Here is an 8188-nt window from a genome sequence, read left to right as displayed (position 1 = left end):
AAAGTCAATTGAATTTTCCAGCCATTTGCATCTGTCAGAACATAGCCTCTAGCACGGGATTGTACCAGGGTCAGTACAGCATAAATAAAGTCATAGAAAGTCACCTAAGAAGCTTGATCTCTCTGCTGAGAGTTTGTACAAAAGTGTAATTTGCATCCGAACTCAAAGGCTTTCATTATAAGGAGAAAAGAAGGCCCAGAATTAGAGCTTACCTTTAACTCAACTAGAAACATTAATGACTAAAACCTGAGGAAAAAGCACAACCAGAGAGTAATGAGAATTAGTAATGAACTTGCGATGGCTCTTTAGTCTCCCCTTCTCCAGATTAAACATCAAAATTTCATGACCCGTTCCTCGCTGATGGAAGTTTTAAAACTTTTCACTGTTCTAAATATCTTCCTCTGGAGATTCCCTAGTGTGTCTTTCAGAGAATAATGCTACAAACTCATCAAAATAGTCCAGATTTTGGCTGAAGAACACAGAGAAGATTAGGATTGTTACTTCTGATGATCAAAAATACTCCAGGACACTATATAGCAAAGCACGGGGTCGAGGGGAAAGCCAAGCATTGTACTAGGTGCTGTGGTACAACAGCGAATAAGACAGACAAGGTCTGTGCCTTGCAAGGTCATAGAAGCTTAAGAGAGAAGACAGACCAATATGAGGACTCAAACAAATAATAAGAATGTAAGATAGTGATGAGTACTACAAAGAAAGTAAAACAGAGTAATACAACAGAGCATCTTGGGTGATCAGGAAAGGTCACCCAGAGAGTGACATCTGAGGTGAAATCTGAATGACAAGGATTAAACCAAGAAACTGTAGGTAGAAGTGCTCCCTGGGTTGACAGGACAACTCTTGAAAACGTCCTGAGACTGAATGAGTCTGACATGTCCAGAGACAAAAAGACGGAAAAGGGCAGGAGATAAGGGCAAAAAGGTGGACAAGCGTCGGATCACAGAGGGCCCTATTGGAAATGGTAACAAACTTGGATGTCTAATTGCAATGGGAAGCTAGTGAAGGGACGTAAGCAGGGAAATTACATGATACAATTTATGTTTTTAAATTATAATTGTGGCTGCTGTGTTGCGAATAGGCTGAATCTTGGCAAGCTGTGGAAGCAGGGAGATCTGTGAAGAGTATCTTTCAGGAGCTCAGGCAAAAGATGTTGATGGCTTGATTCAGATGGAAGTAGAGTAGGTGGTGAAAAGGGTTCAAATTCAGGACATATTTTGGAGGTAGAGTCAACAGGGTATTATTGCTGCAATAAGGGAAAAATAAAATCTAGGTAAGGGGAAAAGGTAATCTAGAATGACTATTGACATGAGTAATTGGGTGGATGGTGGTGCTAGGCAATTGATGGAGACGCGGGAGTAGGAACAGATTTGGGGGAGGAAGGCGTGAATCAGGAGTTCCGTTTTGGAAATACTGAATTTGAGACTCTATTGGAGATGTTGTATAGGAAGCTAGATATAGCTTCACAGGAGAGGTGTGGAATAGAGGTATAAACTGGGAGTCATCAGCCTACAAATGGTATTTAAAACCACGGGAGTAGTCGAAGATACCATGTGATTGAGTGTACAACCTTGGGCAAGTCAATGCACCTCATTGAACACCAGAATCTTCATCTATAAGATGGAGTTGATACCCATTAATGTCTGTGCCATACAGAGTTGTTGTGCGGATTAAATAAAATTGATGTAGCCTAGAACTGTTTAAACTATTTTTAGTAGCTCTGCTACTGTAGGTAGGTAAGCAGGTCTATGTTAACTCAAACTTCCACATCCTTTCACATGATACTCTTCTGTTCAGATCTCCTCCTTCATCTTGTACTAGTGTCACTGATTTCTTTCACCAAAATACGTGTCTTCTATTTCCAGCCTCAATCTTAGCCAGATCATGCTGTCTCCCCTTTCCTACATGCTTCATGCTGTCATGAGGGCACCGTCATGCTTCTTATCTATGATTTCCCTACTCAGGCTGAAAAATTGACCAGACTTCAAAGAGGCAACTGGACTACAGCACGTTCAGCCATAGTTTGGCAAACAGCATCAACAACCTAAGAGAGCTGGGCAAATATCTAAACAATTCTAAACTATAATGCATAATTTTCTCATAGCAATTCAGTGAGGCCCAAGTATTAATTAGTACTATCTTCCAATATGGCATAAGGGGCAAAGATGAGGGAAGATGTAAGGGTATCTGTGGCAAAAAGTGGATGGGAGCCAGAGACTTAAAGAACAGGAAGGTAAGGAAACAGGAAGGCTGCAATGCCAAGAAGAAAAATGTAGTGACTAGGTCCAGCCATATGAACCTTGGTTCATTGACAGGACTCTAGTTGAAGAAAGATAACTTTTATGAATAAAGCAGAACTCTAGTGCTGAAAGTAGTGAACCAAGGCAAGGGATTTTGTAAGTAGCACAAGGAACAAGGTAAGAGCTCAGTTAAAATAGCTAGGGTTTATTGTCAAAAGTAGGAGTGTAACGAGGCTAGCAATGTTGAGTGTGAGTACAAGAGGCTTTCCTAGTACTCTCTCTGAAGGCCAGCCTGGTCCAATTCTGGAGTGGGACTGAGCCTGTTTGTGGGAGGTTGTAGCCCAACCAGAGACAGTGAAGGAAAGGAAACTGCATAATTAATCTTATGGCAGACAATCAACCCTAAAGGAAACCCTTTCTCAAAAATGAGAAGCATTCTGAAAGGCAGAATGGATAAGCAACACAAATCAGTTGAAAGATTATTGTAAGAATTTCTTTATCAGTCACAAAAGGGGGCCAGGACATATCAGCAGTTTTCCAAACTGCCTATGCCTATGCATCAAAATCACCGAGAAAAATACTTTTTATATTCAGAATCTCCCTAATACAGAATTAGTAGGTCTTGGGGGTTGGTACCTGAGAATCTATATTTGTAAAGTTCCCTAAGGGATTAGGATATATTGGCAGGTTTAGAAATCACTGGACTAGAGGATTCTGAACATACTATTATCTGAAATGAGCTGTTTAATATATCACTAATACGGCATTAATTAGTTTATCGCAGCCTAATTGTTTGCTAAAGCCTTATCTCTAACTCCAGAGGGATTATAAAATATACTCCTCTGTCAACGTCATTAATACAGAGCTCATCCTGAATTATCACTGATATCTGTCTGCCTTCTGTTACTGAACTACAATCTCCCCAAGGACAGGGATATAGTCTCATTCACCCCTGTATCCAGAGGTCCAGCAGGATTCCCAAGCAGCCCTCAAGGCCTGCCCTTTCATTCTGTTAGTCACCCCATTGGCTGACTTGATTCTATGAAGTAATACCATTATGATGATGTGTGCTGACCTCATATTAGTGGCTCCACTTCAGAATCCTGAAGGGAGCAAAGCATCTTAGTTCAAAGATAAAGGGTAGATAACTGGACTACAGTTAAACTTTTCCTTTTGTCCATAAGACAAAAGGACTAAAAATATTTAAATAATGGACAAAATTCCAAAGTTCTTTTATCTTTTTATTTTCGTGTTTTTGGTGGAATGTCAACTTCATTTTCACTTGTCTTATTCCGGTGAGTGAAAATCGAGTGGATAACTAATAGTCTTAAAAAGTAACATTAACCCCTGGGGATGTAAAATTGTATCCTAGAGTAATTATATTTCCCTGTTAAAAACTTTCAAGACAGTAAATAGTCACGAATATTTTTCAGCACCCATAAAAATCAATGGATCACCAACCAGACCAAATGAAAAAGACGGAGCACATCAAGATGGTGAATATCCATCAAAATACTCAGGTAAATCAAGGCAATATTCCCATTCAGTAAGATTACAGTTATTCCTAAAGAAAATATAGGCTAGAGCTTCTTTTGTACACTATGTGATTCTGTCTTTGCCTGCGTATTGGTTATCAGCACTGTCCATAAAATACAATAATTAGATGAGCATTTGCTCAGAAGCTCTATACTTCTAATCTCATACTATAATCTTCCAGGTCTTTAAGCTGAACATTCTCTCTAGGGGTTGCTGCTTTTTTTTCTTTCATTTTTTTGGTTGGCACCCACAAAACTTCATTCCTAGCCAGATCATATGAACATGGTTGTATGACCTTAATTGTAATTTGATGTACATGTTTTGGTGGCAGAGAATATTGGTCTAAACTTAGATGATTTGCAAGTATATAGCTTTCTTTAAAGTTATTTGTCTTTTGTTTCGCTTCGCTTTTTTTGTTTGAATGCTAGAAGGAATTCTGTTTATCTCAAAAGACAGGAATCAACACCTGCCAATCTGTAATGTCAGAAAGTGAATATTTGTTTGAGATATGCGGTAGGCAAAGATGATTCAATTTCTTACAAAGTAAATAATATCTGCATAATATAATAACACTTGGTGTTAGCCTTGGTCTCTCCCTGACACTGACTTTCTTATCTTCTGATGAATAGGCTTCCTAATCTGCACCATGACAAAACAGACCAGAAACCAAATGAATCTACTCTTAATGTTCCATAGTAATGACAACAAACATTCGATGTGAATGAATAGTTCTTCATAATTTTGCAAATATAGCATGGAATACATTACATTAATTTTATTAACGTTTAACATTTTAGCTATAGGAAAGCTGCATTTTAGGCTTCTTGTATAATTCCAAGTTATTTCCTTATTCCCTAAACCTATCTCTAATCTCTCGCCTCCCTCTGATGTCCTTCCACAGCCTTCTAACTGGGAGCTCTACTTCCAGCCATTCCATACAATTCTTGGGACATCATGGGAAGCTGAGGACCTGGGGAGGGGGGTGAGGACCCACAGCCATTGCCGGGGACATTGTGCTGCATGACTACAGAGGGCACCAAGGTGGCCACCACTAGACTACACAGCACTTTTATGCAAATTAGGGAAAGGTGCCCCCTCAGAACAGATATACTGGAAAAAGATGCCCCTCTGGGTTAACAAATAAGTAAAGCGCCCCCTCATTTTGGACATATTGAACATGAGAACCCTCTCTGGGCTTATACAGCCCTCTGGGTTTATGGCGTAGCAAACAGAACATAGGCTGATTTTCAGGACTGACTGTCCACTCTCACCCACCACATACCTTTGTGTAGCACACAAATTACACAATCATACACAGCAGTCCTGTGAGCCGCACTTCTGGCAATTTTTTCTTCTGTCTTGGCTTTCTCTCCTGGAACCATGTAAGACCACTTGACTCAGAGTTCTATGAGCCAAAAGGCCACGGTTGTGTCTTGCAGCTTTCTCCTATCCTGGAAGGTGTCCTTTTTCTTTCTCTTTTGCATAATCACTAAATGCTTGCTATGTAAGCAAGCCGCTGCTTCTCATCCATCCTCGTCCATCACAAACACATGGGCTTATTCATCTTCCTCAAGCTCACGTATGAATGTTTCATCACTTGCCTGCTCCAAAAACTCTGTCTTCCCCAAGCACCAAGCACAGAACTTGAGTCCTGGTCAGTGCATCAGAAGTCCTGGGTTATGGTCCTTCTTATAACACTAACTTGTTTCTTGTGAGCTTAGACAAAACCAAAGACCTCTTCTAAGATGTTTTCTACCCCTAAGCTTCTGTGATCCAGGGCTCGAGGTCCCAGGGTAGGTTTAGTCATGGAGACAGAAAGTAGAATTGTTTGCCTCATACAATTGAGAAGTAGTTCCCTGGAAAAATCCAATTTTCTCCTGTAAACTTGAACTCTTAATCATATGAAAAGATGCTTACCTCACATACAATAAGAGATATACAAATTAAAAGTATATCAAAAGATGGGTTTTCAGCTATCATGTTGAAAGAGATCAAAATGTTTGACAACATACCGTGTTGGCAAAGGAACGGGCAAACAGATTAGTTCATATATTATTTGTAGGAGTATAAATGGGTCCAACTTTTATAGACGAAAATTGTCAATATCTATCACAAGAAAAGAATGTACATACTATTTTTGATGAGCAATTCAACTTCTAGGACTTGTTTCCTAAAAAATACACTATCCCATTTCCCTGGTCCATTTATTCAGCCATTCTCCTAGAAGACTATCTCATGCATTTTCCTCTCCTCTCAAATCCCTAACATATTTTCCCACAGCCTCACACTCAGGTGATGGTCTTGTTTCCTTCCTTCACTGAGAAAATACAAGTGGTCAAAAGAGGACTTCCACAAGCTCCAACCACTCATCCCCCTCCTACACGCATCTGTATGCATACTCTCTGCCTTCCCTCCTGTTCTTGTAGAGGAACTATCCATGTTAAGGCCAACCCCTCCACCTGTGCACAAAAGTCTATCCCCACCGCCAACTCAAGGACATCCTTCCTGTAATTCCTTCCCTTTCCTGCATCATTATGTTTTACCTCTCTACTGGATCATTCCCACTGGCATACAAGCATGCTGTCATTTCTCCCATGATCTCCTTCCATCAGTCCCCTGCAGCTACTGCCCCATTTACAGTAAACTTGTCTTTTTACAGTAAAGCTCCTCAAAAGAGCTGCTGAAACTTACTGTCTCCAGTTCCTTTCCTTCCTTTTTCTCTTGAATCCATTCCAACCAGGCGTGCATCCTTACCACTCCACCACTGTTTCCAATTACCTACACATTGCCATTCCACGGTCAGTTCTCGGGCCTTATCTTACCTAAACCACTTTTCTTTTATTCCTAATATTTCACTATGAATTTTTTCAAATGCACAGAAAAATTGAAAGAATTGTACACTGAACACACTCATCATCTAGATATTAAAATTAAACACTTTACTATACTTCCTTTTCGCAGCCCATGCCACTCTCCTTCTCTCTTAGTGGCATGAACTCGGACTAGTTAAGGGACAGAAAGTGAGGGAAGGTAAAGGGTAGAGCTAGGGACAGTCAACTCAAAATGTCAGATTTAAGGAATGAATGAGTGATACAGTTATATCACCTGTTGCTCTTTTATTCAATTTATACCAACAATAATTTCAGGGTTTTTTCATTCCAGGTATAATGAAATATGACAGTATTATCCACGAGATGAGAACCCAGAGAGATAATGATATAGCATATGCTATACCTAAAGGATACATCACATGGAATATGGGGAATTGGGGTTTTTAAAATTCAATCCAAAATTGCCCTGTAATCCCCTTTCATACAGTACTACACAACTTGAGACAATAAATGCATCATTTAATCAGAAAAGTGTGGCCCTCTTCTTTCAATCAAATAGACTGCAAGTGTCATACTGAGGCAGGAATTCAGATTCTCTGTAATGCAGGAGAGAAGTGCTTTGACTTGGGACAGGAGGCGGATGAAATAATGGAGCCAGGCATTCAGTGGGAGTTTAATTTGTATTTGTTTACACAGACTGTGCAATCTAGTCTCAGTTCTTTTTTATTTCTTTAAAATGTTATTTCTGATTCCTCTAGGTATATCTGATTTTCTCTTTTATTCCCCTATGGGAATAACGACATGATTAACAAATATGTCACTGATGCACAAAGTTAAAACAAAATTATCATAAGAATGTCTTTTCATTTTAAGCAGTTAGTCTACATAGAGCAGGTCTTGCTAAAGTAATTTTAATTGTGTATGTATACAGCCAGCTGTGTCTCTCTGACAGTTGAAATGACTATTTTTTTCAATATATCAGTGTATACCAAACAGCATATACTATCCATTAGATAAGCAATTGCATAATAACGATGCTATTATTTAGAGTCAACTAATGATGATAATAATAACCATTATATTATTATTGTCAAATATGTTTCAGATTAGTGTTTTCCAAAATGTGGGAATGTGCTCCTTAGTTGTTCCATGATATCAATTGTTTAAATTGAATCAGAACATACAATTTAGTAAAACAGAAAATATCATAGTGCGTCACATGTACTAAATGTTTTATGAGACTATTCTGTTACACACACAAACACACACACAAATACACATACTGGGTTGTGACGTACAATATATTTCCTATCATGGGTCATGGTCAAAAAAGTTTTGAAAGCCACTGTTCCAGATGCTGGCCATCTTCTCAGCAACCTACCCAAAAGGCAGTGTCATGAAATGAACATACTATTCCAGCTGAAGTCTTAACAGTTCAGATCAGAAAAGGACAATCACCCTCTTTTTCCTATAGATACCTATTCTTATCAGCCCAGCCTGTGATAGTATTAGGAGTTTTTTGGAATATGGATCACACTGATTGCACATAACAAGCTTGTGGCCAAG

The 8188-nt window shown here is 39.2% G+C and overlaps 1 long non-coding RNA gene across 1 annotated transcript; it reads left to right on the top strand.

Annotated features, from left to right (window-relative positions):
* Positions 1 to 3374: 3374 nt before the first annotated feature.
* On the top strand, positions 3375 to 7153 carry LOC139081186 (uncharacterized). The gene is made up of 3 exons (XR_011536305.1): positions 3375 to 3550; positions 3689 to 3775; positions 6954 to 7153. It is a non-coding gene; the product is annotated as an uncharacterized lncRNA (long non-coding RNA).
* The last annotated feature ends 1035 nt before the right edge of the window (positions 7154 to 8188 follow it).

This window comes from Equus przewalskii, chromosome X (assembly GCF_037783145.1).
Source record: "Equus przewalskii isolate Varuska chromosome X, EquPr2, whole genome shotgun sequence".
In the NCBI taxonomy this organism is placed as follows: Eukaryota; Metazoa; Chordata; class Mammalia; order Perissodactyla; family Equidae; genus Equus; species Equus przewalskii.
The sequence above is the reverse complement of the archived record's forward strand: the minus strand, read 5'-3'. Positions and strand labels throughout refer to the sequence as shown.